Here is an 18,953-nt window from a genome sequence, read left to right as displayed (position 1 = left end):
GATTTTATCTATCTATCTATCTATCTATCTATCTATCTATCTATCTATCTATCTATCTATATACTACATTTATACCTGCATGTTTGTAGCCAATTTCTTTCAACAAGACCTCAGAAATAAAAAGCACTAGGAACGTTCTGTGCCAATTCTCATTCATTAAAAAAAAAATGCCATTATTTTTCTACTGAACCTTTTAAGAGTCGTTTTGAGCCCGTAAGAATAACATTATTGCTAGGATGTTGCAAAGGTTGATATATATGTTTGATATACCTGTGTTACGAAACCAGTATAAGAGCTACGTCGCGGGCTGACAGACATTGTAGGTGCGTTAGTCTCAATGGCAAAACTTACTACATGTTGACAACTTCCTATAGACTCGCAATGAGGCGTACACTCACCATTTAGCATCATCCATCAGTTCTCCAAGTTTGCTACAAACTAATCTCGACATCTATACATTAAAATACTACGTTTAAAATATCTGTCTACAGGAATTCATTTTCTTTGTGACTCCTCCTGTACTTTACTTATGTCTGTAAAGAAACATGTATTTATGCTCAGGTTCAGCTATTATCCTTATATAATTCTTAAAACACCGAGTAACGAATCAGGAAAGAATAGTCACTCCATTTTACAGTAAAATATATTGACAATGTTTCTATACAGTATTGTATAGCACGACTATGTAAGAACTAGATTTAAGTATCGCAATAGTAAAAGTCATGTTAACGAACTGATATAAAATACTATACTACAAATTACTATCAATAACGTTTATTTAAAAAAATAATTGTACAAAAGATATCCATCTCTCTAAACACAAGAAAGAAAAAAAGACACTCCTATTACATGTAAGAAGTTACAAAATATACATTGTCTTCATATTGAAAATGAGAGATTACCTCTGACTTCGGATGGCAAAAGCAAATACAGTAAAATTACTAGTTTATTAAAAATATACATTCAAAAGAAATTTATATTTAACAAAAATGTCTTAACAAAATAATTATTTTTTAAAGTTATTTACTTCAGTTTAAAAGAAAATACGCGTAAAATACCATATATGCATAAAATACCATATAATTCTGTTTAAGGCTGATTTTTGTGTACGTTTTTCTTTTAAAATGAGGTATCAATACCACATTTATTTCCTTGAAGTATACATTGAAAAAATCGTGTTGTACAAGAAGTCAACGAATGACCACAGTTATCTCGACAGAAGAAAAAGATCTTCAAATTGGAATATGATTACTTTCTTCTTCTTTTACCTTTTTCCTAGTTATGGGAAGACGGAAATTCTAAAAATTGTTTTGTTAAAATTTATTTTTAAAATAAAACCAACACAATTTTCCTTCTTTCAGAAGTTACAAGTCTCGAACGTTGTCTGAACCTGCTCTGTCAAGTGATCAAAGAGATTTTAGATCCTCCATGCCATAACCTAAGCTTCTCTTCAATGTACTCTGGAAAATGAGGTCATTGGTGGACAGGTGTCAGAAGCCGGGAAAAGGCTAAGTCTGACAGATTATAAAATTCAAGAGGGGTCCAAGAGATATATATATATCTATATATTCAAGATCCTGCCTAACCATTGAATCCAGCGAAAAAGCGAGCAGGTTGGGAAGATTCAACATGAGATGGATCGTTCTCCTTCTATCTTTTTTTCCACCCTCTCCTTTACTGTACTTCTGTGAATTTTAGGACTTTCTTGTATAACTGCTTACTCAAACCCAGCATAAATCCCTAATACCTTGTAACTGGTTTTAGATAGCCAGGAAAGATCATTTTGTGTCTCCTATTTGAAAGCGTTGCTAGATGATCTAGGATAGATATTCCAGAGAGACAAGCAACTCCTATACAATATAGTTGAATTTACTAATCAAGGTAGTAGAAGATATGGCACTTTCTGATATGAAATATAATACACAAGAAGACAAGACTGTTGTTATTTGGAGGATTTTATAAATAAACCGGTAGTAGGAGTCGATTCCGGACTCTGATTTCCTAAACCTAGCTCCACCTACCAGAAATTTTACAATATATATAAACTGGACGAAGTAACACCCACAGAGGATAACGGAACAATAAACAGGACATGAAAAAGGTTAGAAGCAATCCTTGTAAGTCCGGCACAAGTAATTGGGAAAGAAAGAAAGAACAAGTATGACGGAACAGTTTGGTCAAGAATGTAGAAATATAATTAAACAAAAACAATGATGCGAGACAGAAAATTCTTCAAAAAGAGAGACGAAGTAATAGTGAAAGATATAAGAAATTGAGAAGAGAAGCAAATAAATATTCAAACAAAAGAAAAGATTTTTAAACGAATAAATAGAGCAAATTGAACAATATATATATACGAGGGCTATCCAGAAAGTAGATTACGTTTTGGAATAAAAAATCAACAAAGTATAGGAAACAAATTTTATTATATACAGATGAAAGCCACACACAAATACTACTTTTCGACATAGTCACCATTCAAATTAAGGCATTTATCGTAGCGATGTACGAGCTTGGAAATTCCTTCGTCGAAAAATTCGGCCGCCTGCGACTTGTGGTAACCAAGCTTTTCGCTGATGATTTCGTGCAACAAACTTCGCGAAATTTGTGGAAAACTCAAAGAAAGTTCCGTTATTGTGAACTTTCGATTTTCACGGACTTTAACATCGACTTTTTCGACAAGTTCGGCAGTCACTTTTCTGGGTCTCCCACTTCGATCTTCGTCGTGAACATTGGTTCGGCCATTTTTAAATCTTATGACCCACTGTCGCACTCCACCTTCAGTGATAATGTTGTCCCCATACACTTCACACAGCTGCCGATAGATTTCTATCGGTTTACAGTTTTTTGCTGTCAAAAACCTTATTACTGCACGCACCTCGCAGCTCGCGGGATTTTCAATTAACGCAGACATTTCAAACCGTCACAGTATCTTAACGGAGCACAGCACGAACCTCTCACTAGCACGGCTAGATGCCGACTGAGCTGCGCAATGCTCTGACCCCAAGATGGCCGCGCTAGCCCCGCCCCTAGCGGACACAGACGAAAACGTAATCTACTTTCTGGATAGCCCTCGTATATATATATATAACATAACTATATTCACCTTTAAAAGTTATTTTTTTCATACATTTCATTTTTGCTTTTTGAATTTAAACTTTGCTAAGCCAAAAATCATTTTGGGGATTTTATCCTTACAAGTCGGAGAAAACTGGTGATGTTCATTTTGTTCCCCCCCCCCAAAAAAAATCCTACAAAGTTCAAAGTAAACGGCAAGATGGATTTTTTAAATAAATAAAAAAAAAGAAGTAAGTGTACTGCAAGAGTAATATTGAATCACTAAACCTGGACTTATTTGTATTACTATAAATCAAGTTCTTTGGGGATATATGTAGTTAGTGTTGACCATGAGACAGGACTAGACAAGAAATAAGGTTTTCTCGTCAGTTGTGTAGAATTCTCGACTCGTCTCAGTTCTCCTAGAATTGTTTCTCGTCTTGTTTCGTACATTTATGTAGAAAATTTATTCTATAATTGTTTTAGTATCATCTAGAAGTTACCAGAATCCTTCCGCGTCACGAGAGGTCCATGGAGGGTGTGATATAACAACATATACACCATATTTATTATTGGAGTAGATTATGTAATGACTTGCATATCTTTAAGTGTATGGCTATTCGAGGATGCATTTCAGATGCGTTAACACCCGCCGCCAACGCGATCTAGGTGGCTACTCGGTAATTTTACTTTCGCCAGTTATAACAGTTATAAATCATACTGTGAACCGGTCAGGGTTTCCAGGTCCAGGTCTATAATAGCACAATTCCAATACTCTGCACAAAACATCTTCCAAGCAGCCATTTCTTGCTAAAATCCCCTTGCATGGCAACACGTCTTTCCTTTTTTTCCCCCTTCCTTTAATCATCTTTTAAACAGCCGGCGGTCTATTGTTCCGAAACGAATCAAATACGCTCCAGCCGACGTTTTCTGCGCTTTTTTGCTTTCGCATTCGCAGCGCATTGTGATTAGCCATCCACATTTAAATGCATGGTCAGCGTATTCCAAGTGTACGCATGAGCAATAAAAACGCGTTGCGAACGCAACGAATAGCCGCGCACTAAACGTTGATAAATGTTCTTCATTGTATTTGTACATTCATTTTATAAATGTATGCTATTAAATGTTGGGATAACCAGTGGGCGAATTGAACATTAAGACTTGGTGTACTAGTGTTGCCCACAACACTCTTAGAATTTGTTGTCCCGTCTCTATTCTCATCTCCAAAACGAGACGAGAAATTTCTAGTCTCTTGGGCAACACTCTGGCATTGGAGAAAAATTTCATCATCTGTTGATTGCCATGATCCACCTTTCATAATTAAAACGAAATATCGATAACGCACGCGAAACATAATACAACAGATGTGTTGTCTAAATAATTTTATAACAAACAAACAAACACACACACACACACACACACACATATATATATATATATATATATATATATATATATATATATATAAGGTGTAACTACCCAAATAAATAATTGTAATTATGCATCTAACTTCTGTATTGTATGACGTTCATCATCCTTGGATTGAGGTGTGCCCAAATGCATTGCAAGTTTAACCAGTCACAAGTCTGTTTGGGCTCCCACAGAAGTGCGTCTGGCAATCCACAAAACATTCGTGCACTCCACTATCGTGTGAGAACGCTGAACTCAAAAGGGTAATGTGTGAAAATCTTGAATAATTCTGCGCAAAGACCGAAAGGAAAGAAAGAAAAAAACTTTGGAAAGGTTATGTCTACTTTTGGGTTCCCCTCAAACGTTATCTGTACCATTTCACTTTCTGTTACCCTTTTCTCTGTAATCATTACAAATCCTTGTTTACTGAATCTACCCTTGCACCACTTCTGTTTAAATAATCTAGATTTCCCTAAATTACTCGGTATTTGTTTGAAATTAAAAAAAGAAAAACTTTATTATTAATTTAATTGGTATATTAAGAAAATATAAAAAATAAAAAATAATATGTACAGTTATGTTACATTTCTTTGGTTATTAATAAAACTAAGGTTTCCTCCAAAAATACACCAAAAAAATCAAAAAACTAAATAATATAACATATTTCTCGGATGGTGGTATCCTTATGCGCCGTACAAATTTCCAAGGCGAGGAAAACAACGTGATTTGGTTACCACAAATTCTCAGAGCTTCTGCTTGTTACAGCGCGCACATTGCAAAGGAGTCTGGTCATCCATCGTTTTTAGAAACATACAGAAAGCTTAGGATGCACTATTTTTGGACGACCATGCGAAAGGATGTTCAAGATTTTGTGAGCAGTTGCATCTCATGTACAGTGTTCAAGGAAAATATTAATACTATGTTTGGGGAATTACAAAGTAGCTTAGTAAAGCGCCCAAACATTGCCGTTTACATACATAATCTTGGGCCCCTAACATGTAGCAAGTAGGAATACAAATATTGCCTAGTAATGGTGGATGCTTTTTCCAGGCTAGTACAGCTCTATCCTATTAGGAAACTCTCTTCAAAAATAATAATAAACTGTATTATCAATTTTTTCTCAGAGTTCGGTTATTACTCTCGGCTAATTAGTAACAATTATTCCATCTTTACTTCAAAAGTCTGGCGAAAAACTTTAAAGGCACTTGCTGTGAAATATTCAAATATCAGTTGTTATAAAGCAAAATCAAACCAAGCTGAAAAGGCCATAAAGAATGTTAAAACTCTATTGGGCCTATATAACAAGCACCATGAAAATTGGAGTAAGGTCATAAAGATGATTGAGTTTGTGCTAAATTCAAGAGTAAGTAAATCTATGGGCTACATGCAATTCAAGATTCATTTCGGGAAAGATTTCACGCATCCCTTACTTAATAGGCCTGAGGCAAAAAAGAGATCAATAGATTCAACGGAACAAAATAAAGCGGAAACATATTCCAATTATGTTAAATAAATTAGCAAAAGGATGCAAATTGCTCTGGATAGGGCAAATAAAATTCAGAGAAAACACCATAATCAATATAAAAAAGTTTATGATAAGGGGAAAAGAAATTTTTTTTTTTAAATTGGGGAACGTGTTTGGCTTAGAGTTATTCGGATCTCCGAGCCTACGCAGAAAATTTCATCTCTTCTAAACCGTTACAGCGGGTCATGGTCTATTCAGAGGCAGGTAGCTGCAAATACGTATATAATCAAAAACATATGAATGGGCAAGAAAGTAAAGTCTAATGCTGATATGTTCAAACCCTTCGTTGTACCTCCAAATTTCTGACGCCATATTCCGGAGCCCAAAGAAAAATTCATTCATGAGCTCTCCCAAAAGAAGGAAAAATCAAAGGGAGAGGGGGGGATTAGGTACCCTACTGACACAGTGGTATAACTGTTTCTCTGACTATAGTGAGGTCTCAAAAGTCAGTTTCTTTTCTTACCTTTAGTTTAGCTCCAACCAGCAAAAAGTAGTTTCGTACTGACTGCACGTAAAGTCTCAAAATGAATTTTTCGAGAGGAAAGTTTACGAGACCAGTCTATGGCTGCCAGACCAAATCCGGAACAGCCAAAATCTTTACAACTTCTGTGTCACGTAGACTCAAGACGCAACAATAAGCGAAGAAAAAAAACGCCATATGAACAATGTACATTTTAATACTCAAAAAAAAAAAAAAAAAAAATTAAGTTGCAATTTTCCGATATGACTGGCTGATTTTACGTGAGAAAAAGGCGGAGACAAAGGCCAACGACATTAATAATACTTCAGCTAATAAATCAGAGTTACTGGAAGAAATTAGTAAAACACAAAATGCGAATATCAACCGCCCCTCTACAAGCAAGACAAACCTGGAAGAAGAAGAAAGCGAGTTCCTGGATCTCGATCCAGAAGACCAAAGTCTGTATGAAAACTTTCCGAAAACCCAGGGAAGGACATAAATTCCCAGATACAGGTAAAGTAGGAAATAAGGGTATAAAGAGACGTCTTCAATTGTAAAACACAAGTGTGTGTTCCCTGCGAATGCAAGTAGTGGTTAAAAAAAAAAAAAAAAAGTAACTGCACGAAACTGTAAACTGTAAATTACAGGCTTTAATGCCCGATATATTTTTTTCTTTTCATTTTTTTTTTATTTTGCGCTCAGTGATTATGTTGTAAATTAAAAGAAGTAAACTGAACGTGACTGAAGACTTCTGTGATAAAAATTACCCAGTTTAATTTTCAATATTTAATATTTTAGTGTTATAGTGTTGTGTTTAAGTAAATAAAATTTAAAGTTTCTCGATTCTCAAAACGTAAACTGAACGAAACTCGGAACTTTCAAAGATTCTGAAAAATAATTTTATGCCAAGTGCGTTCGTGTGTGTGTGTGTGTGTGTGTGTATGTATGTATGTATGTATGTATGTATGTATGTATGTATGTATGTATGTATGTATGTATGTGTGTGTGTGTGTGTGTGTGTGTGTGTGTGTGTGTGTGTGTGTGTGTGTGTGTGTGTGTGTGTGTATGTATGTATGTATGTATGTATGTATGTATGTATGTATATGTGTGTGTGTGTGTGTGTGTGTGTGTGTGTGTGTGTGTGTGTGTGTGTGTGTGTGTGTGTGTGTGTGTGTGTGTGTGTGTGTGTGTGTGTGTGCGCGCATATGCAAGAGTCACTTTATGCCTCTTGCTTGTATATATTAAAAAACTTAATATCGTGGTATACATATATATTATTAGTATTATTATTATATATTTAATTATGATAAAATAAAATAAGATGGGGATCCCAGGCCTGGGTAGCATTTAATTCATATATTTTGATTAGCATGTAAGAATTATTATCCATATTATTATTGTATATTTGTTTGTATATTCCATGTATTTTTTTTCTTAGATATTCTTAAAAAAATACTGACAAAAATCTTTCTTTCCCTCTTGATAGTTTTAGAAACCAGTTTATTTCTGGATTTAGCCAGCCAGCTTTGGAGAGGGGGGAGGCCGTATTCTCTTGGAGTATCAATGGATTGTTTGTAAGGGAGGTCAAAGCGTCCCTTTGGGTAGTTCCCTATAAATAAGAGGAGGAGCTGTCCTCATCTTCATTTTTGGCTAGACTTTACGCTCGACGTCTCGAAGATAATTTTTTTCATAGCTTTATGCTTACTTATGGCATTATAGGTTATATTAGGTTCCTTAGAAGTTTAGCACTTTTCGAGACTCAGATGAGTGATTCTGAGAAAAGAAGTTTTAATCCTACTCCTATTTTGGAAATTGTTTTTTTTTCTTAAAGTTTCTCTGAAGCTTTGTAAGCTCTCAGTTAAGTCTGGTTTCTACTTGAGGGCCAGCAGCAGGCTAATTTGGTATTTATGGATCCTATGGTTTTGGGTTCGATTCCCCTTTTTAAGGCAGGTGTCATGATCGGTCTGCCGGACAGAGTTTACAGGTCTTACTCTTTAGCGATAGAGATTATGGGCCTATATCGTTTGTTAAACATCCGACAATTTAACCAGTTCCGTAGTGAGGGACATATTTATTTCCTACTTGAGGAAATATTGCTTTACTTTTAACCTTACTCAATCCTTGTAAATTGATTAGATTAGAATCCTTATTTAGTAGTACTGCCTCTGACAGGCTTTACTACGAGTAGGCGTTAGACCAGGTTTCTGAACGAGTGCTGAAGGAACCTTTAAAAATTAAGGGCTCACTGGAAAGCGTGTAAGTGAATGCAAAGAAGGTGAGTTCGCAGGCTCCAAGATTTAGAGTAACTTAAGTTAAATTAAGGTTTCATTTAATGTTCTTAAAGAGATATCAGAGTAGGAGCTATATCTCGAATGAGGGCTATAGTTTGGAATATAGTTTCCTGAGAGCCAACTTCAGGACTCGATAACTCTTTTGCGAATTAGATTGATTTAAAATTAAGCCCAAAGATTTTTTTTCATAAATAAAGCGTAAAGACTTTTATTAACAGAATATGTTCCCTATGTAATTCATTGGATTAAATTTTACACCCTTATACACAGCCGGAAACTTATATCCTCTGGGTTAACAGGATATTAGAATTTGTATAATATCTTTATTATATACCTGTTAAGTCTTATATTACGTAGTAATATTTTTTAAGAACTGGAAACACTGTTCCTACGAAATTTAGATTTCATTTGTCATTCAAGATGAAAAGTGTTGAAGAGAGACGGTGCATAAGGCACGAGGCACGAACATTTCTTCCAGAATTTTAAAGTTAAGTTTGTTATTTAAGTGCAATGAACACAGTGCAGTTATTATATGTACTTTGTGGTGTGATTTAAGTGCAATGAACACAGTGCAGTTATTATATGTACTCTGTGGTTTATTTGAAGTGTTATGAAAACCAGCGATTAGTAAGGTATAATAAAAAATAAAAACAAGTATTGGAAGTTTCCATTGTTAGAAGACAGTCCATTGCCAGTTAAGTAAATCGCGAACATTTAAGAACATAAGCATAAACAATACCTTTTAAAATATGTAAGAGATTTGGAGCATTTATTCGTAAGATTTCGAGTTAATTAATTGAGGTTGTTTGTAAGGCGGGTTGCCTAACATAATTACCATTTCCCGAGCGAGGTATGGTCCGTAACTATTATTATTATTATTATTATATATACTCAGCACATAAGATTTAATTTCACTTATAATATTTTTTCTTGCAAATTGTCGGAAGATACTTTGAATCGTAGATGTGATACTCTTGCCAAAGAGTTATCACATCTGGAATCAAAGCAAAAAGATTGCTTCCGCTTACTTGATGTGAATGTGCAGACCTTAACTAACCGCGTCAATCGTGGGGAAGTTAGTTCACGTAAACGGTCGCTCAAGCGTGTGTATACTGATTCCGCTGATCGGATACGTCAGATTCCGATATCCAGGTGGAAGTTCCGGTATCTTCTACTGGAGAAACTGGAGCAGTCACCACGATGACGGTGTCTGTCTGCCATTCAACGGCCAGTGATAATGTGAATATGGATTCAACAGCCAAAACAGGTCAATTGACATCTATTGATGGGAGTACGGTGCGGATAAATGAAAGAATTGGTGGAATACAGGGTGTTGTAGAAATTTCTTGTTTACCTGTGTCCAATTCTGTTGGTAATGCTTCGCAAGGTTGTTGTAGGCTACGTCATTCGCCTCTTATGTCTAGCCAGGTTGTTTCCAATCCGGTTTCCACGAACGTTGGAATTCCGGAGGGTGTGTACAATCATACGGTTACCTCTGCGCCAGAGACATATCATTTAGGTCAAAATTGTGTGACATTAACGTTTTCGGAACAAAATTCGCAACAGGCAAAGAGTATCGTACTTGCTTGTAACACTCTTCCGAACACTAACTATCGCAATGAAACTTAAATAGTGGTAGTAGATCATCGAACTTTTATTTATCTGAGATAAGAAACTTAGCAATTTTTGCGGGTGAGTATGGTTTAGCTGGATCCTTTCTAGAAGATCTTGAACGGACTTTTGACCTGTTAGCCGTTTCAGAGCGTAGTAAATTATTATTATTATTATCACAATGCCTTACGGCCAGAGCAAAAGCGTGGTACCGAACAATTGTGGACAAAATTCAGTGTTATTCGGATTTTGTACAGCTTTCAAGGAAAATTCCTTGTCGAATAGAATAGAAAGATTAAAAAAAAAAAAAAGTAAACGTAGATGTAGGGATTAGATTTAAGGAGTAGATGTAACTATTCTAAATGTTTTGTCTTTCTCATATGTAAAAAACAAAAAAAAAAAAAAAAATTGTATCACCTTATCAGTATTTTTTTTTCTAAGGCACCCGGAAGATGATACCTCCCGACATGTCAGGTATTAATGTTGCGGTAAAAATTTGGATCACCCTATATAATATAAAAATTAGGACAGTAGGTAGAAGTGCATTTTCTGCTGTAATTTTTAATTTTCTCGTATTTAGTGTTAAGAAGAAAATAAATGGTGTATCTTGGTTAGTTAGGTTAGGTCGTAGAATTGTAGTATATTAATTTTGTGTCATTTTTGTATGTTTTCCTATGTTTTATGATTTTCTCGTGATAAAAGTTTGTATTTCAGTATTTTTAATGTCTTCAGAACATTTTCCTATCGAATTTTGCAGTTAGAAGTCATCTATAAGAATTTTATAAGTTTCTTCGTAAATTTTAACAATTTCTAAATTCTATATTTTCGGCTATCTTTAACATTAATTTTCAAACATTTCTTTAGATCGAACATGGCTTTCTTCTTCATGCATCATCTATCGTAAAAGAAGAGTTATCAGGTGTCAAAAGTTAATTGGTCGGTACTTTTCATCTTAAATCACGATTTGCTCATCTTATTGTTGTCGAGATTTATCAGCCAATCCCCGTAATCTTGCTTGTGAGCAAGATGTCTTGTGAAGCAACATCCATAGTGGAAGACAGTTTTATCGTAGTGAATCTTTTTCGGGAAAATATGAAGGTTTTTGGATTATTTAAGTGGAAAGACTAGTTTAGAAAAGGAGCCAAAGTGGTGAATGTTGAAATTAGCTATAAAAAAGCGTAAAATTCGAGTGACGGAACGAAAAAGGGACAAAATTGGAATAGTGTGCCTCAACATTACGTACAACATGGAGTATTAAAATGTTGTTTGGTGCTGTCGCTGAATCCCAACAGCGTAATTTTTGAGAGCCGAGAACATTTGCGGACCAGCAAATCGGCAAAATAAGTAATCATATCAGGAATATGGTGGAAGTTGATACCTTGACTTTATGTACGCTTGCTGAAGCTCTGTGAGGCCCTGTCGTCCTATTGTCCAGGTTCGATGTCAATCGGGAAGAATTTAACTCAGACCTATCTTTTGGTGTGATTAGTCTCTAAATCCCCTTTATAATCTGGAGATAGTTACTGTAAATATGTTGAATGTTTTGAAAATGCACGAGTCAAGTTAGTGATCAAAAGTGATTTCCTTCCACGTTACAATTTGTGTTACAGTTTACGATTAAGTAGTGAAAATGTTAGCGATGGTATCCAATTGCAATATGTTTGAGTTAGCACTTCTGTAACGGATCGATGTTTCCATGCTACTTAAGAGTTTTCATCCCGGCGAAATTAAAATACCGCTAATTTTACAGTAATTAGGTTATATCTTCAAAAGAGCGCCCTAGACAATATTATTTTGCGTGAGGAACCGTTATCACAAATCACCTAGTGGCTTTCAGTTTTCAGCCGTTTAGAAACGCGAATCGAAAGCAGATAAGTGAGTCGTGATAACGGTATCTCATGTAAAATAATACTGTCTAGGACGCTCTTGTTCTACATTTCGATTATCTTTTATCTATTTGAAGATATCACATAATTACTGTAAAATTAGCGGTATTTTAATTTCGCCGGGATGAGAACTCTTAAGTTCAATGTTTTTCTAGCGGATGTATCCAATTTTGTAAAGGTCTAACAATTTACTTTAAAATAAACCAAAATATCAGAATGAACAAACCGCTTATATGTTGTAAACTACGGTTTTATTTATAAAACTATTTTCCCGTTTTATATTCAACGCATTCTGACTCCTCTTCCCGAGTCCTTCCTAAGACTGTAACCGCTCGTAAAGAATCTATAAAGCATTACTTGATTACTTATGCTAGACTACCATAATATTTTGATTTAATTGGTTTATAAGGCTAAATTAGATTGTTCCATTTTATATTAGCGATCTCGTTTATTATTTTCAGGTAACATCGTACAAAAGGTGATTTGACATTATTAACAATATAGCTAACATCAAATGTCATCTGATCGAGAAGAAAAAAAATTATATAGAATATTCAACATTTTTATACGATTTCTGTTCTTTATATATAAGAATTTACTTTACAATGTATTCTTTTGACAGTGAAATAAAATTATACAGGTTTATATTGTTTGTTTCCATAAGTACCTCATTGCAGTGTCACATGCAACGAACTTTGATATCTATTCCAGACTGATTCTTTGGGGAAATAATGGAGAACTTCGCAAAAGCAACGAGTTTCTTTTTTTTTCTTTCTTTCTTTTCTCTGCAAGATTCAAAATCATTTCCCATCTGTAAACCACACTCTTAGCCTCAAACAATGTATTTCTGGAAAACAGAGAGGTTAATGTAAGTGTTTCTATTTAAACATGGCACCCAGGTCCAGATATAGTATAAGTTTAAGCTACCAATGATAGGACAATGCTCCTAGTACAACGCCAATGTGCTTAGCTACGGGTTTTCTACACTGCATTCAGCTCCAAGATAGCATCGAGCAGTTCTTTTATATTTTAGTTAGCATGCAAATGTTACTTTCAGTGAACAATGGAGTGTGATTTTTTGTCTTCATGACGTTTGTTAGCACTTCATTCGTCCTTCCTCCCGTCCCCGCATCGGAGACCTAACTAGCCATGCACTTCCGGCAAGCGTAGGGATACAAAATTTGAAAATGTGAGTAGGCTAAGTTTTGTTTACATTTTATTAAAACTACAACGGTTCTTGGGTACAAAGAAATAGCAATTTTGTTTTCTCAAAACGGTATGTCCCATGTGGGACAGTCCTATATCCCCTAATTGTACCAATTAACAGTACTGTTTACAGACAAATCTTAAGGGCCCAGTGAGTGGCGTTCGTCCGCAATGGCTGACATTCCCCTTGGTCAATACACCAATATTTTGTAAAAGGAAAAAAAGAAAGAAAGAAAGAAAAAAGTAGTACCCCTCTACATAACAATGTAAATAGGTTTCTATACTAAATTTCTTTTGAAAAATGTATATTGTCAGTGTTATAATGTTTAAAAGGTACTGATAATACATGTATAAACAGGGATGAGTGTAAATAATTTGAAATTGGTATTGTGTTTAGAGCTCACCTGATTACCTTCTGATTTGGAACCTGCCTGTTTTTGGCATGAAAAGTCTCTAGCTATCAAGCGTGTCATTAGTGAAGTGGGGAAATTTTGGAAGTTTTGTGCTTGTTTTTTTTTAAATTTAGTTTATATCTTACATACCATTATTAGTGTATCAAAATATATCATTTTGTACAGAAAAGATGTACGTGTGTGGTGAGACATATGAAACTCACACAACTGGTGCTGTAAAAAAGTTATTAACGTTCGAAGTCGTGACCCCATTTCCTCAAGCCAGAAAAATGATCCGTACAAAATCGCTGCTGCACAAAGAAAAGACACATGGAAAGTGAGTCTATTATTTTGGACTTCTTTTTGCAGCGGAAATAACTACGGCTGACGGGATGGTCATGCGACACTTTGGTTAAAGATACTAGAATGTGAAAGTGGACCCTGCAAGGCACACCTTGCTGTATATCATATAAATAGTGTATTCTAGAAATAAATAATTAGTAGATTATGAGTACCAGGCCTGGTTAATATTTTACGTAAGTGTATATATTGTGTGTATGTATATAGTCTGTGTAAATGTGTACTAATTCATATTTTTTTTTAGCTTTGTAAATTTCTTGTATGCAATTAGTGAAACTTCATATAGTTGGATACACTTCTCAGGAGAACGTGAATCGTTGTAGTTGGAAATAGGAGAAGGATTTTTTTTTGCCAAGGTAAACTCATAGTTCCCGCTACCCGCAAGATGTTCCTGTGGCCGAGTTTTGCCGAACAGCTATAAAAAGAGGCAGATTTTTAAGTTAGGGCATTCTGAAAGGAAACCTCCAGAATGATGGAGACGTTTTTCGTTCTTTATGTTTCTCAGAGTAAGAGAAACAGTTCCCACTAGAATATATATCGGGAATTATTTTCTAACTTAGAAATGTTGGTTTTGATTTCGATAAGAGGATAGGTTCGCGAATTAATGAAATAATTGAGTTGGATAACTCGGGTTTAAAATGTTTTTTGGGAAGGAATCGCGAAAGTAACTATAGTGAAAATTCTTAGTAACGGAATAGGTTTTTTTTTTTAAATATAATTAAGGCACGAGGAGAAGTGTGTAGGGAAATTAGAGAATTTTTCAGTCAGGATTAAATATTAAATAGTTTTTGTTCTCTCATTTATCAAAGAACGAAGAGAAAATTGAGTTTTAAGTGAACTAAGAGTTGTTCACAGGGTGATAAATGGGTACCCGGTCTATTAATTGATCTAAGATTCTTTTAAGGATCTTAAACTTATTTTGAAGCGGAGTCTTGAAACATAGACGAAGCTGATAGAGTTTCCTACCACTTGATTTATCCTCGGATCCAGTTTACGGGTCGAAAATACCTTACCAAACGATATTCAAACCTTAATTATTAGCTAGTTTTTTCCCAGTAAAGCAGTTCACATAAGAAGTTGCTTTACGCTTAGGGCAACTAGGTGAAGCATACTATGAGTAATTAGTATAGCTGATAGAAAGAATTAAGGAGTAGATTTGTCAGCTTGTAAGAGAACGCGAGGCAAATTACTCCGCAGTCCAATCCCTTATTAGAGATAACTTTATATATTCTAGAGCATTTTCAATTAAGGATTTAGGTAGGAATTTTTCTTGAGTGGGAGCAATTTACAGAAAGTCAGACAACTTACTATTATAATTGAACCAATTAAACTTTCTTAATAATTTATCTAATAAAAGATTAATTATATAAAGAAAGGCTGTGTTTTTCTAATTCCAAAAAAAGAAAAAAATCGTTCCTGGGAAGGGAAATTTCTAAAGTAGTCTTACCCTAGACGGGACTAATTAAATTTAAAAAAAAACGAGCTAATTTGAATGCAACCTCGTTCTCTCAATAAGTTAAAGGAAAAGAGAAAGGAGAACACCCAGGTTAAGGGTTGATAAAAATCTTCTTCTTAGCTTTAATATAGAATAATCTTTAATTTTTCCCGTAATAGGTAAATAGGAGGAAGGAAAAATAGGGAGATTAAGAAGGAGGTTTGCATATTTTGGGGGCTGATAGTCCGGGATTTTAGAAACATAGAAAAGGTTCATGTTGTTGAGATCGAGAAGCAGAACTGCTATCGACCCTCGAAGCAAGAAAAATTAATGCGCATATTTTATTAAATTCATAATTGACTTTTGGTGATAAACTTAGCAGTTGGCAACTATGCTAGTGTTCTTTCAGTACATGACATCTCTTCGACACCACAAACTGACTTTTCTTGTGAATGTGTGTGTGTGCTGAGCAATAGTCCTTTGTCTCGAAGACATTGGAACTTCCGGTTGTGTAGTTTTCCAGAACATTCGAGAAGGTGCTGGGTCATTCCAGGTTTCCGGTTACTTCTAAGCCCAGTTGCGATTGGACAATTTTCCAGTTATCAGCCAATCAGGAACAGTGTTATGTCCAGAGTATACTTACTCATCACGTGCATTGTGTGACAAAGAAGTGCGCCAAGCAATCGGGCTTTGACGATCAGCAAGTAAGGCACGCGTCTCGGTGCGAAGACTTGTATTTCTACATAAGTGGGAAATAGTGAAGAACTTACGTTTGATAAATGAAAATAAGTAAATCTAATATACGCAGTTTCATGCCCGATATCAGTTAAAGCCTTAGCCAGGAAAATTCATTAAACAAATAGTTTTACTGTGCCCGTATTCTGCATTCCGAGGACGACACTGAGAGTAACCTCCATTTCAGAGGAAGTGAACCTGTAAGTAGCATTAATTTGTACATTTGAAGGAATCATCAGGGAATTCATGTGAGAACTATCCCGAAAGTATCTACCACAGGAGCTAATCGGTCAACTAATATCAAAGCGACTACTTCTTTTAGTTGCAATTAGTACGCCAGATCCACCGTCGAGAATCAGCAGTGATCATAAAAGAAAGAAAAAAACAAAAAGCCACTAGTAAATGAGCTCAAATGCTTATAACTAACTTATGTAAATAATTTCGTACTTATATCATTGTTTTAGCTAGATAGGGAATTCAGCAAAGAAGTATTACACTAGTATTCAATGTACGAATCTTACTTTCACTGTGTGTTCAATACGAATGGTGCAGATTTCATCTTATGTTGATAACATGTAATATTTATTGTCTGTTTCAGTTCGTACATACATTAGCATCAAAGTTCGATGTAATATCTGGTTCATGTAAAACAAAACTACTTTGCTCTATAGTTAAATATGAGTAGTTGACAACCAGTTCCCGGTGTTTCAATTTTCTGACTTCTCTTTTCACTAGCGTTAATTGTAAATGCTAACGCGAGAGTAGGTTGCGGTACGTACTCAACTTGAATAATGTGAGTAGTGAACTATCCCTCGCGGCAGACTTTAATGAGTACAAAAAAGGTAAAATTGACATTTCTTTTCCATTTTGATCTTTACCATAGGATAGTTCAGACGTGACCAACCACGTTGCGACCGATCTCTTCATTCGAGTCGTTCCCAAGCTTGAATGGAGGTCGGCAAAGCATGTATATGCGTCCAAGTTGTAGCGTGAATTTTCGTCCGAGAAAAAAAAATGTAAATGTTTTTGGAAAGATCTTGTAATCCATCTATGTGACGGTAGATGCTCGCTTTGATTAAGTGATTCGCGTTTTTAACGCTAGGGTGAGCTGAGTCTGAGCCTTGACTGCGATGTCACCGTTTGATCTGACATCTAGTGGCCGAATCGAAAACCTGTTCAACTGGACGCGTTATCGTTAGTTCTTTGGACAGGTGAGGGTAAAGAAAGACGTATATTTCTTTCGATCCATTAGATAACATGTAGTATGAGTTAAATTGAAAAAGTATAGTATGAGTAAGATTTAAACTTGCTATATTCACTGTCTTGGGAGGCTATTTATTTAGGCTAATGTATTCAAAATTTAAACCTGTTCTTTTTCTCCTTCGATCAGTGAATCTTAGTAATAAATTTTTTGGAAATTTAAATTTAGAAATGAATAGTGATATTTTTTGGCTACTTGACTAGAAATTGCTCATACGTAGTAGTGAATGACGTTTGGTATTTCATTATCTTTTGTGCATATTTATTTTTCTTCGTGTTTGTTAATTAGATTCCATTGGTACGTACTAAAAATCATTTAATCAATCCGTGCACTTACTGCAATATTCATTCTTCTTGTGTGTTAAAATTTCGTAAAGATTTTTGCTCCTTTAAATACCAGTTATATAGAGCTGTCAAAGTATGCTCCTTTAGAGCCAGAAATATTAAGCTTTAAACGATTTATATTATTTGTTTGTTTTTTGGCTTTACATTATTCGTTATATACAAAGATATTTATATTAATAGTTGTTGTTGAAAATTTCCTTTTGAAAAAAAAAAAAAGTTAAAAATAAAAGTTTACTAGCAATTATTTCATGGAGTCTTAATGAAACGAACCGAGGTCCTTATGTATGCGGTGTATTTCGCTACATAGAAAATATGTTAAATCACCTGTCCAAAGAACTCGGTTCTCTGTAGGCCGAGTAGGCTCCATGAATGTAGAATATAAATGCCTTTGTAAGAGGAAAATTAGTAGGCGTGTATTTTTGCTCTCAAAATTTATTAAAAGTAAAAACCCCTTTTGGAAGTGTTTAACCTTCAAAATTATAATCCCTTATGGATCAATTTGGCAATCTTAGTAACACAGATAGAGAAAGTAATACCTCTTTTGGTACTGATTTAGTATGGAGTGGCCACACTTTAGGCGATGTTACCATGAGTGAGAGTGTAATTTCGCGTATAGAGAACCCAAATAATGTTCACGTTAGTGGAAATAAAGGCCCTTGTCATAGGCATAGTGAAAATGTAACCATGGAACCTCTGGGATATGTTAAATTTAATGAAAATGTAAGTGAACATAGAGAACCACCTAGCACAAGTTTGATGTTCGGTAATAACCATATGCAAAATTTTCAATCTTTTACGGACGAAAGTGATAGAACCACTTATGTTAAGACATTTTATAGGGGTAATATTGGTAATGAACCTATTTGTGAACAAAGTCAAAGTAACATGATGGGTAGACCTTTACAATGTGGACCCATAAGTGTACAGCCCAAATTAAACCAACCTTTGGGATACGGTTTTAAGTTTGATAAGTATCTATC

The 18,953-nt window shown here is 35.0% G+C and overlaps 1 protein-coding gene across 2 annotated transcripts in view; it reads right to left on the bottom strand.

Annotated features, from left to right (window-relative positions):
• Window positions 1-403: 403 nt before the first annotated feature.
• LOC145684181 (uncharacterized) overlaps window positions 404-18,953 on the bottom strand; it is a 68,817-nt gene continuing 50,267 nt past the window's right edge. The window contains exon 8 of one of the 2 annotated variants that reach the window (XM_081756193.1): window positions 404-533. The gene's annotated coding sequence lies outside the window, so the exon portion shown is untranslated. Of the gene's footprint in view, window positions 534-7,450; window positions 13,088-18,953 lie in introns of those variants that run through there. The other variant, XM_081756192.1, reaches the window with a different exon arrangement.

This window comes from Thermobia domestica, chromosome 4, assembly GCF_964235325.1.
Source record: "Thermobia domestica chromosome 4, izTheDome1.hap1.1, whole genome shotgun sequence".
Classification (NCBI taxonomy): Eukaryota; Metazoa; Arthropoda; class Insecta; order Zygentoma; family Lepismatidae; genus Thermobia; species Thermobia domestica.
Note: the sequence above shows the minus strand (reverse complement) of the source record. Positions and strands in the feature narration are given on the sequence as shown.